General features: G+C 38.0%; 2 long non-coding RNA genes across 3 annotated transcripts in view; one reads left to right on the top strand and one right to left on the bottom strand.

Annotated features, from left to right (window-relative positions):
- Positions 1-12,569, bottom strand: part of LOC125333963 — a 55,709-nt gene that overhangs the window by 20,543 nt on the left and 22,597 nt on the right. The gene's annotated exons all lie outside the window — the stretch shown is intronic.
- Positions 10,188-11,944, top strand: LOC125333962. Of its 2 annotated transcripts, none has more exons than XR_007207028.1 (2): positions 10,188-10,760; positions 11,116-11,944. It is a non-coding gene; the product is annotated as an uncharacterized LOC125333962 (long non-coding RNA). The 2 variants fall into 2 exon arrangements; XR_007207027.1 differs by having other exon boundaries at positions 11,113-11,944.

Below are 12,569 nucleotides of genomic sequence, written 5' to 3'. Positions count from 1 at the left end.
ACCCCCAAAAAATATGTAAGAATACTTAAACCTAAGACAGTTAAGGTCTTGCATGTGCAGAAAAATAAGTGAATTTGCTGAAAACATCAAAAATATCAAATTCCTCTGAATATCAATATATGACTTTTTAAATTCTATTCATTACATTGAAGTTGATTAGTAGTTCCAATACCCATTGTTTAGAGAAGAGATGGGGAATACTTTGCTGCAGCTCTTTTCTGACCTCAATGGGTTGTTGCATTTCAAATGTGAATACTCATTATCGTCTCTTTTCAGAGTTTTTGATTCAGCAGCCAAATGATGCTTTTAAGGAAAAGGAAAGCCTAAGGCCCATACTGAAAAAAATGGATACATTAGAGCTATGGAAATAATTTATTCATACCCTAGTGTGCAAGAGCCACTCTCAGCCAGATATATGCATGTGACAAAACTCTTTAGGAAATCAGCTTCTATTATAGAACATATTTGGAAAGGTAAAGCTGATAACCTATCTGAAGTATATTTAACAGGCTTCTTCCTTTAAGCTTTCATAATTACAGTATTAAATTCTCTGCTTTTTAATGCATTAGACACACTGAGGACATAGGACGCTCACTTAATTAACGTTACATAGAAAAAAAAGGTGAGGTCTTCACAAAAGAACTCAAGAGTAGAAGCATATTCTACATACCTGCACTGAGTTCCTTTCTGAGAAATAGGAAGAAGAGGGAGAAACATTTGAAATGGAAAAGAGGATCACCTTTTGCAACATTAGGTCTGTTGACTGGTACTCTTAAACGCTACTTTTGATTATGTTTTATTTTAATGAATAATAAATGTGGCTCTGTAGAAAAATTAAAGTAGTTGATAGAAAAACCCCTAGCCCATAATTTTCAAAGCTGCATTCCTGCATACAGGGCCCTAAGCTTTGATACAGGCACAGAAATGGAAATTTATCCAAGAGCAAGAATTAAGAGGCTCCTGATACAGAATAATTAGAGCCTTGGAGAGGTACAGGTTGAGAATTCAAAAATGTGTGTGAGTTTACATGGTTTCCAAACAGATGTAAAGTTAAGGGTTCTTCTATGAGTATGCCTTCTAAGATAGTGGAAACTTAGTATTTCCTGCCTGTAATTGCCTGCAATGCATTTTATCACTGCCTTATCACCACCATTCATTTTCCTTTTTTATACAGCTCTGAGGGGAAACAGCAGTTTCTCTGGAGTACAGAAACAATTCATCCAGAGAATACAGGGTATGATAGTACCTTATAGAAAGACTGAAATTATCACAGCTCTCATCACCTTCCAGTATAGGGGGCAAAAAAAAAAGTACCTTTCCGGAGGTCAGAACAAATGCCACGTGCATTTCAAAAACTCCATTTTAAAGTTCTGTTCTGAAAAAAAGGGTTAACAGAGCAATATTTCTATTCTGTTTCTGGCACTTTCATTATGCCATCAGTTATTATGGTGACATCTTCTAATAGGAATTTCATCATGTATTCAAACTGGTGAGCAGAGTCATTCAGCAGCCACAACAAATTTAGCTCAACAGGCTTTATTTCAAGAACTACAATGGTGTCAAGTGGTCAGTCCTTCATTTTTAATTTCTGGTTATATGAGATGCAAATGCATGATCTCTCATGCTAACTGCCAGCCATGGCAAACAGTTACAATTACATTCTAACATATCCTTAACTATGGGCAAACAACATTATCAAGCTGGGGATGGGGCAGTTTGAATCACAAAGAAAGGACTTATTTTATTATGGAAATTTTTAATTTATTTTCCTCTTCATTTACCACAGTCATGTCTTCCTAATCAGAAAAATAAATACCACAGTCTGTACCTTGATCCAAAGTAGAGAAGTCCAATAATTGCTAGATTTATTTTTCCCCCCTTTTTATCTACACCTGCAAATTTGAAAAGACCAAGTCATCTGTTACACAACCAGCTCTGTGTACCTAGGTCTTAAATGCTGCTTAATAGTGAAACACAATGTTCTCCTCCTATACACAAAATGCAGTGGCACCTGGCACACAGATATCTGTGCTCTCTGTCCAGCACAAGGGTGCCAGTGGTCTCTGCACACACTGGACACCATCTCATGACAGTCAATGTAATTGAGGCCCAACACTCTCTGGAGTTCTGTGGATCTGCCTCCCTATTTGGATCAGCGAATGCTGGAACCTCACCAGTAACTGGCCCAATGAAATTAGTGAACATAATGGCACTTCCTTAAGGCTTTGAGGACACAACTGGGTCACTGGCAATTCTCAACAATGTAAAAACATAGTTATTCATTCAGTCCTTTAGCCAACAGCCTCTGTTCCAACGGACCTTATCAGTGATGCCAAATACTTTCTTTTATTTTAAGCTCCTTTAACTATTGACTGGTTTATTTTTATTTCTTGCTACCAAACAACTTCTGACACATCATATCTTTGAAGTCCAGTCTACTGTTTATACAGAAAAAGTGAAGCTGACTCTCCTTCCTCTACTTAATTGGAAAAACACCCAAACATTATAAATGAAGCTCCTACTTCAAATGCTGATAGGAAGCAATGCTGAAATTTGCTGTAAAAGAGTTGAAAACACGCAAGCTTAACATCTGCTTTCTGAGCTGGCCAGGTCAGTAAAATCTTTAATCATGATACATGTGCTAAGAAAATTAAGGTACAAGAGATTCAATGTGAGAACAACAAAAATTCATTTAAACTCATGAATAATCATGAATGCTATCTGGAATTTTATTATTAGTTCTGTGTTGCACATCCATATTTTTTGGTGGAAGCGCATCCTGCCCTACAGCAAGCCCTGTCTAAAGTCCTGATGAGCTGTAAAGCCTTGTTTCTATTGCCAGCATGCCAAGCTATTGACCCATAGCACCTTAGGGTTGTTCTGATTTGGACACAATAACTTGAGGAACATGCTCACTTCAAATGCCAGATCAATTTTGTTGTTTGCACATGGGAAGTTCTTCTGTGACATGAATTGGAATGATTGTAAAATCTATTGATGTTTGTAAAATCTAATGGAATGCAAAGGAAAATATCCCTTGATTTCATATTGGGATACTGTAAAAGGCAAGAATGGTTAATCCTCACCAGCCCTATCAATGTCACATATATGCAGTCTTATTTACATTAAATGCCATAGCAGAGTTTACTTAAATTAGAAGGTTACACATGACTAGATAAAATTAAAGGAGTCACTTCATGAATTTTTAATTTCCTCTGTAGTGATTTAATTCCAAAGTAATTTGAAAGAATCCTCTCAAAATGTAATATCAAATTACAACAGAACCTGCTTATCTCTACCTAAGTTATCTTTCATTGACCAGTCTTCAGATTCCAGGCTCTTTTTTCAGTGTTCTAGTGAACTCTAAAATGATTAGTGAACAACATCTAACTCTTCATTCCTTCCAGACTGCACAATACAACTCTTTACAGCAGAGATGCGTTTAGTGTTGGTCTCCTCCCCATATTACACAAAAGATAAGCATTATTGTTTGGGAGTCAGCCACCCCACATTTGTTCACCCACAATGTATCTTCAACAAATGTCTAAATGAAGAAACAGACATTTTTTCTCATTTGCACTACCCCAGCCTGGATAAGGTCCTCCCATCTCGCCCTCAGGCCACTGCCAGGACCTTGAAGAAGTGCTGTGCAACACTGCTAATTCATGCAACATCAATACAAAACTCAATCCCAACTTTATGCTAGATAAATTAAAAGTGATGGAAAGAATTTCAGTAAGTTGCCCAGGGGAAGCAGAATATTTATTTCAACAGTGCTCCAATTTCCAAATCGTCCTAACTAAGCCGGTTGTCAACACAGCAAGATTACACTGCTGGTTCATTGCTGTTCTAGCAGATGGTGAGGACCTGTAAAAGCCGAATGCGCTGCCACTTTGCTGTTCTAACAAATTAAAACTGAAGTCTTGAAAAGTAAATTTGTTCAACAGCAATAACAAATGTGAAGTTTAGACCCTTCATAACTATATACACAGGTACATATATAAGTTTGTGAGCACTTATCCCATCTTTTGAGAAACTCAGAGCTGTGAAATAGTTTTTCTGTGAAGATTTTGGATTTTGTTTTTAAACAAAATATAACCAGTCACAGTTCATTTATCATTTCAATATAAAGTCACTGTAACTGCAAATGTCTTCAACTTTTGGCAGGGCACTCTAAAGCTCCAGAAAAGGCTTCCAACAAAAACATAAAATGGATTGTGAACAGCTAATTAAGTGTGATAGCCAGCCTTGTGAAAGAGAGAGAGCTATCTTTGGATGTGCTACATCATGATAGCTCTCTCTGGAATAATTTTCTTAAGAATAAGAGAAGATTTCATTCCCTGTCCCAAATCTCCAAAACATCAAAAGACAACAATTCTAAATGACATAAGTTACACTTCATCTCTTACTCTCTTAAAATCATAACCAGGTTATCTACCGCCATTATTAGAGAAATTGTTGCTCTATGGCTGGAACCATTGCAATATTCTCACTGACTGACACTAGCTAAGGATGATTTCTGACCAATTCATAGACCACAGCTATTTTTTTTACAATTACTGCATCTCTTACAATGTCTACACATCATACATGAAATTTTTTGTTGTCAGTGTGGACACTTCTGGTGAAACAAACAATTATTATCCACATTTTACAGATGAAGCAGAAGGATGATGAGTCTGGTTTGGGGTTTGAGGCATTTTTGTTTTGGTTTGTTTTGAGCTTTTTTAATGTGATTGGTTGGTTTGGCGTTTGGTGCGGGGGGTTGGTGGATTTTTGTTTGTTCTTTTAAAAGGCATTTGAATGCCTTCCGGCTCCACAAAACAATAGCAAGCACTTCATTAAACACTCCTGTTTTCACAAGCAAGTTTAAAATACTCTGCATCAAGGAAGATGTTCTTTAACTAAGATGCTTTTGGAAATAAACTTTATAACTCAGAGCACTAAGCAGATTCATACTTTCAAATATGGGTTCTGGGAGTATCAGAAAGTCACTCCAGAAGTCACCAGCAGCACAGGGAAATGAACTATGGATTCAGCAGTCTGCACTCACTCCACTGAGACAGGCAGACTCTCATTGTCTAATCCCCCACCCACTTAATTTTCAGGGCCCTATTTATATGCTCTCCTCTCTTACCCAGTCCTGCTCCAAAACAACCCACTTCACCTTCACACATGTCCTTGTTAAACCTTTTACCAAATTACATATTAACATACTTCTTATCATATCTTTTCCTCATCATTTGTCTTTCTGTATCCCAAGAGTGCCATGGAACTTGCTCAGCATTCCTTTGTGTTTGTACAGCATCTAGAAAACATCTCACTGATCCACTCAGGGGTTTCTTTGGTTACTATGGAGATAGAAGTAACAGCAAAAGGATTTAGGATGAACAAGTCTAATAAGAAAAATACACACCTATAAAAATTACATCATACTGTCTAGACCCTTTGACCACATTGCAATAGACTGATTGAGGTTATGTTTCTTCATTGCCTTATTTAACAAGGAAGGAAATCAAGATATTCCTCCCTGATGCACCTGACAACACCCTATTGAATGTCCAAGCTGAAACTCTACTGAGGTAGAAAACGAGGATAGGAAAGAAGATTTAAGATTGCTTGTGTAGTGAGGGAGGTTTATCAAGGTTTAAAAATATCCAATTAGCACATTATAAACTGTTAACCTAGATGGATGCTACTATTTGGGCCTGCTTTTAAAACCTGCATGGATTTGCCAGCCTTTCTGGCTTGTAAAGATCCATCCCTGTTAGATACATCACCCACCGGCACAAGAATTTCTTCAGCTGCTGTTCCCGCTCTGTTCTGCATTTCCTCCCTCTATTGCAGCTCCAAAACTTCTCTCTTACACTGCCTGGCAGAGTTAATCTCAGCTATTTAACCTTACAGAGCAATATTGCCCAAGGTAAGGGGGAAATATACAAAAAGTAATCACTAGAAACAGAAACAAAATTCAAAAAATTTCTAAAGTCAAAAAGAGCATGACTGCTATAGTAGCCATACATACATTTATTCACAAAATTATATATCTATTTTGTGCATACAGAAAATAGGCATACAGCTCACTGCCTCTACAAAATCAAGATGCCTACCTTGATAACTGCTATCAGCAGTTTATGTAAGTAAAATTTTTTCACACAGATGACAAAATTTCCTAAAATAAGGGTCTGTACTAGAAAATCAACGTTCAATAAGCCAAGCCAGCATGCCTGTGGCTGAGTCAGAATTCTGTGAAACCACGATTTAGGTCTGGGTGTAGAAATACCTACTGACAGCTGCACTTGCTGGTGGGTATGGTTTGATTTCACCATCTATTTCACAAACACCCACAAAAGGGTTTTTGCATATAAATATTCATAAGGTGCAAATTAGTGGTTTCACAGCTATTTTCCCTTTCTTTTCCTCCCACAGTCTGCTACAATAAAGCCTCATTTCACAGAATCACAGTTAAATGTAAGCAAGGTCTCTCCCTTCATCTACACTCAAGCGTATCACCCCTTGAGATTATTTAAAATACTGATTATTTAATTGTTTCTGATGCCTCTGAAGCAGGACATACATGTTGATACTGACTTTCAGCTAGTGAAAATAATTGGAACTCTCAAAATATTTTGAAAAAGGCTGAGAGATGATCCCAATGGCCAGTTCAAAACCTGAAAAGTTAACAAAGGTATCACACACAACAGGTCCTTCTTGAAATCACCTATCTCAATAGTATGAACTATAGACAGCATCCTAGTAGCAAATCACATTTGCTTTACAAAAAGAGAAGTGTAGCATGGAAATCATCAGTATGTTGTGTGGGAGGAAAACAACAGAGTTTCTAAGAAAAGAACAAAACAAAAAAACAACAACCAAAAAACCCCAAAAAAACCCAAAAAAACAAACCAAAAGAAAAAACCTCACACCAGAAACCCCTCTCCCTTTTAAGCAAGTTACTTAAAACAAACTTCTATTAAGGTAATACAAAATATATAGGTCCAGTCCAGAGTCCTGACTCCCACAAAGCCTCTGTATTTGAAAACACTGATTCCTAGTCCCACAGTTTAGCTTCCTTAAAAGTTTATTTGATCTAAAGAGTAGAGCTCATTAACTTAACACTGAAGTCAGAAAACTCACACAGGATAGATCACATGGTGAGGAAATCCATGCTGATCCCGGGACTGAAGAAACATGACCTGCACCTACCACTGCTGCTGACACAGATCATTCCAAGGATGGACACATATGAAGACCGTACACACAATATCCTCATCCTGAAGTCACTGCATTTTTTTTTTTTAATAAATACTAGTAAGTTTTAGGAAAAAAACCCCAACTTTCTTTTTAACATGAAAAAGAGAGGTTTTAGTCCCAGACTCCTAAATTATTAGTATTTAAGTATTTAATCTGAACACTGAAGAGATGAATCCCTATCATTTGCTGATACACAGTAAACACATGCATGGTAGCTTATCTGCTTACAGCACTGCAGTATTTCTTACAAGGATGAAAAGAATTCTTAAGGAAAATTCCACTCTGCAGTCCCTCCTCAGCCATCAGACAACACTGGAAGGTCAGAACTACAGGGGGTGGAGGACAGCACTGAAGGAAGCTTTCCACTGACTGTCTCAACTGTGAGACGTTCTAGAAGACTGTGGTATTTTGGTTTACATGCACTAGAAGAAATGCGGCAGAACATTTGCTTGTTTTACATTATTTTCTTTTCTTCTCTTCCTCAACATTTGTTTTTTCCATCATCTGGTGTCATTACATATATAAGAAAAGTTAAATATTTACAGCAGCTCAGGCATATATAGCAAATCCCTATAACAATTCCCCTGGGAAACCCATCTCTCTGATTCAGTTTTCAAGGAACCAAAAGACAAGTATTTTTTCCTATAAATAAAGATGACACTACAGTTCCACATTGAAACTATTTTCCCCCAATTTCAAACCTGAATATACAAATTCCATTTGCTGTCCTGTTTTATTCCAATAAATGAAGCTTTACCAATGGATCTAAGCAGAAATGTCATCAGTGCTTGAGTGATTGTTGGATATTATTTTTTTGATATGAAATGAACACTGCATGAATTGGCAAATTAATCTGCAAATGACATTACTAGCTTGAATAGATTTAAGCTACTCCATGTCAAACTACAGCTTACTGTTATACAACTTTGATCACTGGCTAAATGTACAAAGTCTACAATGTACAAGGCATCAGAAATGATGTTTATAAAAATAAGATTAGAGAGTAATAAGAACAAGGTGGTTGCTGGAGATATTGTTGACATTTCATATTAAAGCCAGAAATTGTTATGAAATTGAGTTGAAACATGCTATAACAGGGAGAAAAAGGTGATCATCAATAAATTTCATTTATTGGAGCACTCCATTATTGACATTTTATAAAATTAGAAATCATGAAACTGCTGCTTTCCACAAGTTTGACAAGGAGTAAGATCATTTAATAGCATATTAAGAAAAGGGAACCAGCTAGAAGTTACAGTGAGTGAAGCATTTTCTCATTGAAGTTTTAAAATATTCTCTGCTAAATCTTCCCCTCTTCTCACAGAGATTTAGGAACGTGATTCATGGACATGCATAACCATGTTCTTTCAGCCCCACTTGTTAGGGCAGTGCACAAGGCAGAGGGCACAGAAGGATGAATGCCCTGAATGGTATGAAGATGTGGGACTGAAGAGGTGAAAAGAGGCTTGGAAGGAACCATCTAGCACCCAGCTCTCTCTGCTGCTCTGTCTTCTCCAAACACCCTGACTGCAGGAGCTGACCATCACAGTTCAGAATTAAAATTGTAACCCTCTGTGAGATGCAATAGTCCAGCTTCCATAGTCAAATTTCTCTACTACTTTATTGCTTCCTAGCCAGTCAGACACAAAGCACAGCTCACTGCATTTTTGACCTGTTAGCTAAAGCACCAGTTAGGGTTCTAATTGCTCATTTATTAAATACATCTTATGCCTGTTTCTAACAGTAGGATATCCAAAAAAACATTGCTATCTACGCAAAAGAACTCACTATTCAAACACATATTCTGAATAGCTTCCCAGCCTCGATAATTTCCTCACTTGCAGCATTCTGTAGTTGAGACATTTCCAGTATCCAAATGTTGCCATTTCATCTTTCTTAATCTATTCCCAATAGAACCATCATAAGTTATAATAAGTAACTCTGAATGGCAGATTTCTGAGGCAAACACATGATTTATGATTTAGCTTTAAAAAGACCTCTTAGGTTAAACATTCAAACACACTTGTAAGTCGACACACGCTGATTGGGACTGCTGGAGCCTTATGTGAAAATGGCTGATAACTAACATGCCAAGGCATTCTTTTGTTTGGGAGCATTATTCATGCAGTTCTGAGGTAACTGGCTTGTGCCCACCCATCAGCCTCATCACCAGCTGCTTTCCCATAGAAGATTCCCAGCCACAAATAGGGGTATTTCATCTGAATCACACAGTTGCTCCACTGGACAAAACTGAATCAATATCCTCACAAGTAAAATTGACTTAGCAGCATTTACAGCATCATTACATATTTCATCTTTACATACATACCCTGATAGGCCACTGAATTCACACCTCCCCTCACCCCAGAAATATTTGAAGAAATGTTTCCTTCAATAAGCATTATATTTGGAGCTTTTTATTTCTCCTTTTGCATTATAAATAGGTTCATATATCACAATTAACTCTTTCATTCTTCTTGTACAGAATATATAGTCTTATCCAAGCTTACTCCCATAAGTTTTGCTTAGATGACTATATGACTACAGCATAAACTTCTGCATATTCTTTAACACACATATAGGACAAAAGCATGAATTAGAACTTTTTAAATTATTTTAATGATATTCACTGATGATCACATACTGAAATGTGGCCCTATTTAAATAATTTATCAAAGAAAAAGATAACTTAGAAAAATTAATATTGACCTAAAAAGGCTAATTCACCACACTGCGTGTAGGGAAAAATATTCTTCAGTTTAATGTAGACTAGCTAATCTTTTTTCCTGTGGTTGAGATGCATCTTTTTTGATGCTAGGTTTGTTTTACACCTTTGCATTCTAGCTTAGGACACAGGTAAACAAACGAAGTGTGCAGGCACAACTGTACTGACTGAGCTGCTCACCCATGACCCTGCCGGGCCAGCTCCCAGGGTAGCAAACACAACAGAGCCCTTCTCCACCAGCACAGCCACAGCAAGCCCACACTCTCCCTGACTTCAAAATGGTTTTGCATCAGGACCATGTGGTGGTTTAAACTTAATTCGATGGACTGGTTGCTAAACAAATTAAAAAGTTGGTACCGCCTCTGCAATTCACATATTTGAAGGAAGACCAAGCACAGGAAGTTCCTTTTGTTCCTGTTTCCCCGCCGGGATGGCGAAGCGGGGGGCCCAAGCCCCGCGGTGCAGCAGCGCAGGGCCGAGCCGCGGGGGAAAGCCGCGCCGGCTCCGCAAGCAGCCATGACCAGCCTTAAACAGCAGCGCAGCCGGAACCGCGCAGCGCGGCTCCTGGGGCCGCTGGGCCCCTTCCACGCAGCCAGCGCGGCTCGTGTCGAACCGAGCAAAAACATGCAGCCTACAACAGCGAGTTTTCCCCAGAGCAGAGCCTGGACAAGAGACAAGATCAACTTCTTAGCCGCAACTTAACAGGCACCAGCTTTCTTCCAGCTCAGAGAGAAAGGAAAAGCGAGATCATGTGAGATGAAGCCAACATGGCGGCGCCAAGGTCAGTAAAGGAAGGGAAGGAGAGCAGGAGCTCCCAGCGCTGGAGCTGAAAATTCTCCTTGCAAGCCATGGTGAAGACTATAATGCAGCAGGGGTTTTTTTCCCCCTATAATTCATAAGATGAATTGGGGGGATGTAGCAATTCATGTGTTCATGAAAAATATTCATGCCAGAGTATATAGATGCAGTGAAAGACTTTTAGAGATTGAGAAGAGAGCCTTTACTTTCAGGCTGGAATAGCTCATCCTTAAAAGACTAAATCCCGTGTTATTTGTGACCCATGATGGCAGTGGGGGAAGACTGCAAGATTCATGGGAGGGATTTTTTTTTTTTTTTTTTTTTTTTCGCTGCAGCAGATTCCAGGCAGACTGTTGTTTGTGAAAGTTTGAACCGCCCTAGAGAAATTCGCAGAGAGCTGTCTCCCGTGGGAAGGAACGCACAGCACAGCAGAAGAAACTCTTTGCCTTAAACACAGGGAAAGACTCTTAAGAAATGAAACTGTCAAACTCCCATGTTTGTTTCCCTTGTGCAGGTTGGTGGAAAGAGGGAGGTACTAGAAGGGAAAGGTATTCTGGGAGTTTGCTTTAATTTCATATTTTTTTTTTTTTTACTTTTAATTCTGTTAGTAATGAATTTTCTTATAGTACAACTCTTTAAGTGTGGAACTGTTTTGCCTTGAAGTTTTTCCGTTTTCCTCAATAGTCCTCATTTCACCTTGTTTTGTATGTGGTGCTTGGCACCTAACCAACGTCAAACCATGACACTGTGCTATGCTTTGGGACATCAAATTTTGTTTTACACATCTTCAGAAAGCTCCTGTCTAATTCGAGCCATTTGATACCATCAGAACTTGGCCCTTCTTTTATGACAAACCAATCACAAAAAGAGTTTTCACGTCTCAATTGTAAAGCAGTCTGCAGGAAATTAGCTGTAAAAGAGACAGGAGGCTTTTGTGGCACAGCTGAAAGCTTATGAAAAACAAATTACAGAAGAAACATTTTTAATAGACATGCTTAATGTTTTTATTGGTGAGAATGCTGAAGTGGCTGCCAATTCAACTTTGCATCCAAACTGTCAAACATAATTGCTTGTATATGTGACATAATAAAAATCTCCATTGTAAAAGCCTTAAGAACGCTAAGTAATGTAACACTGGCTTTTACAGCATTAAAAAGGAATAATAGACTTGTGTCCAGTTATTGTATTTAGAGAAATGCAGGAAACCCATTAGATTTCAAAGACAGACAAATTGTTAAATTGCTTTTGCCACTTTGATCTGCACAAAAGACAGAAATCGTTCCTTGGGAACATTTTCAATTTAAACTTGTCTCCTTAAAATATGCTTTTCAAAGTGTGCATTAAAATAAAAGGTATGTTCAAATGCAAACACTCAACTAATAATTTCTCCATGTTGATAATTGTATTAATCGGGTAGCAATCTGTGCATCTGTGATATTGCTGTGACCTCTTCAGTTGAAAGCAGCTTGTAACCGGCACTCTGAAAATTCAAGAGTCATTGACCTGAGTGCAAGAATTTTCTATTTACAAAGAAATGTGTTCAGCTGGTAAACAGGAAAAAAATTGTGTTGAATTCTCAAGACAATCTGAAAGATGAAGCAAACCTACTAGAATCAATTGAGGCATAATAAGAAAATGGAGCGGTAAAAACAATTTAAATGGTGTTCTCCTGCTGCCACAACCAGTCCAAGATGAAAGCTTAACTTCTTTCCTTAAGCAGAGAAAAGTCCTTTCCAACACTTTCAGTGTAATCCCAGCGCATCTGGAAATTTAGCAAGGGCATAGTCTATTT

Source organism: Corvus hawaiiensis, chromosome 15, assembly GCF_020740725.1.
Source record: "Corvus hawaiiensis isolate bCorHaw1 chromosome 15, bCorHaw1.pri.cur, whole genome shotgun sequence".
In the NCBI taxonomy this organism is placed as follows: domain Eukaryota; kingdom Metazoa; phylum Chordata; class Aves; order Passeriformes; family Corvidae; genus Corvus; species Corvus hawaiiensis.
Note: the sequence above shows the minus strand (reverse complement) of the source record. Positions and strands in the feature narration are given on the sequence as shown.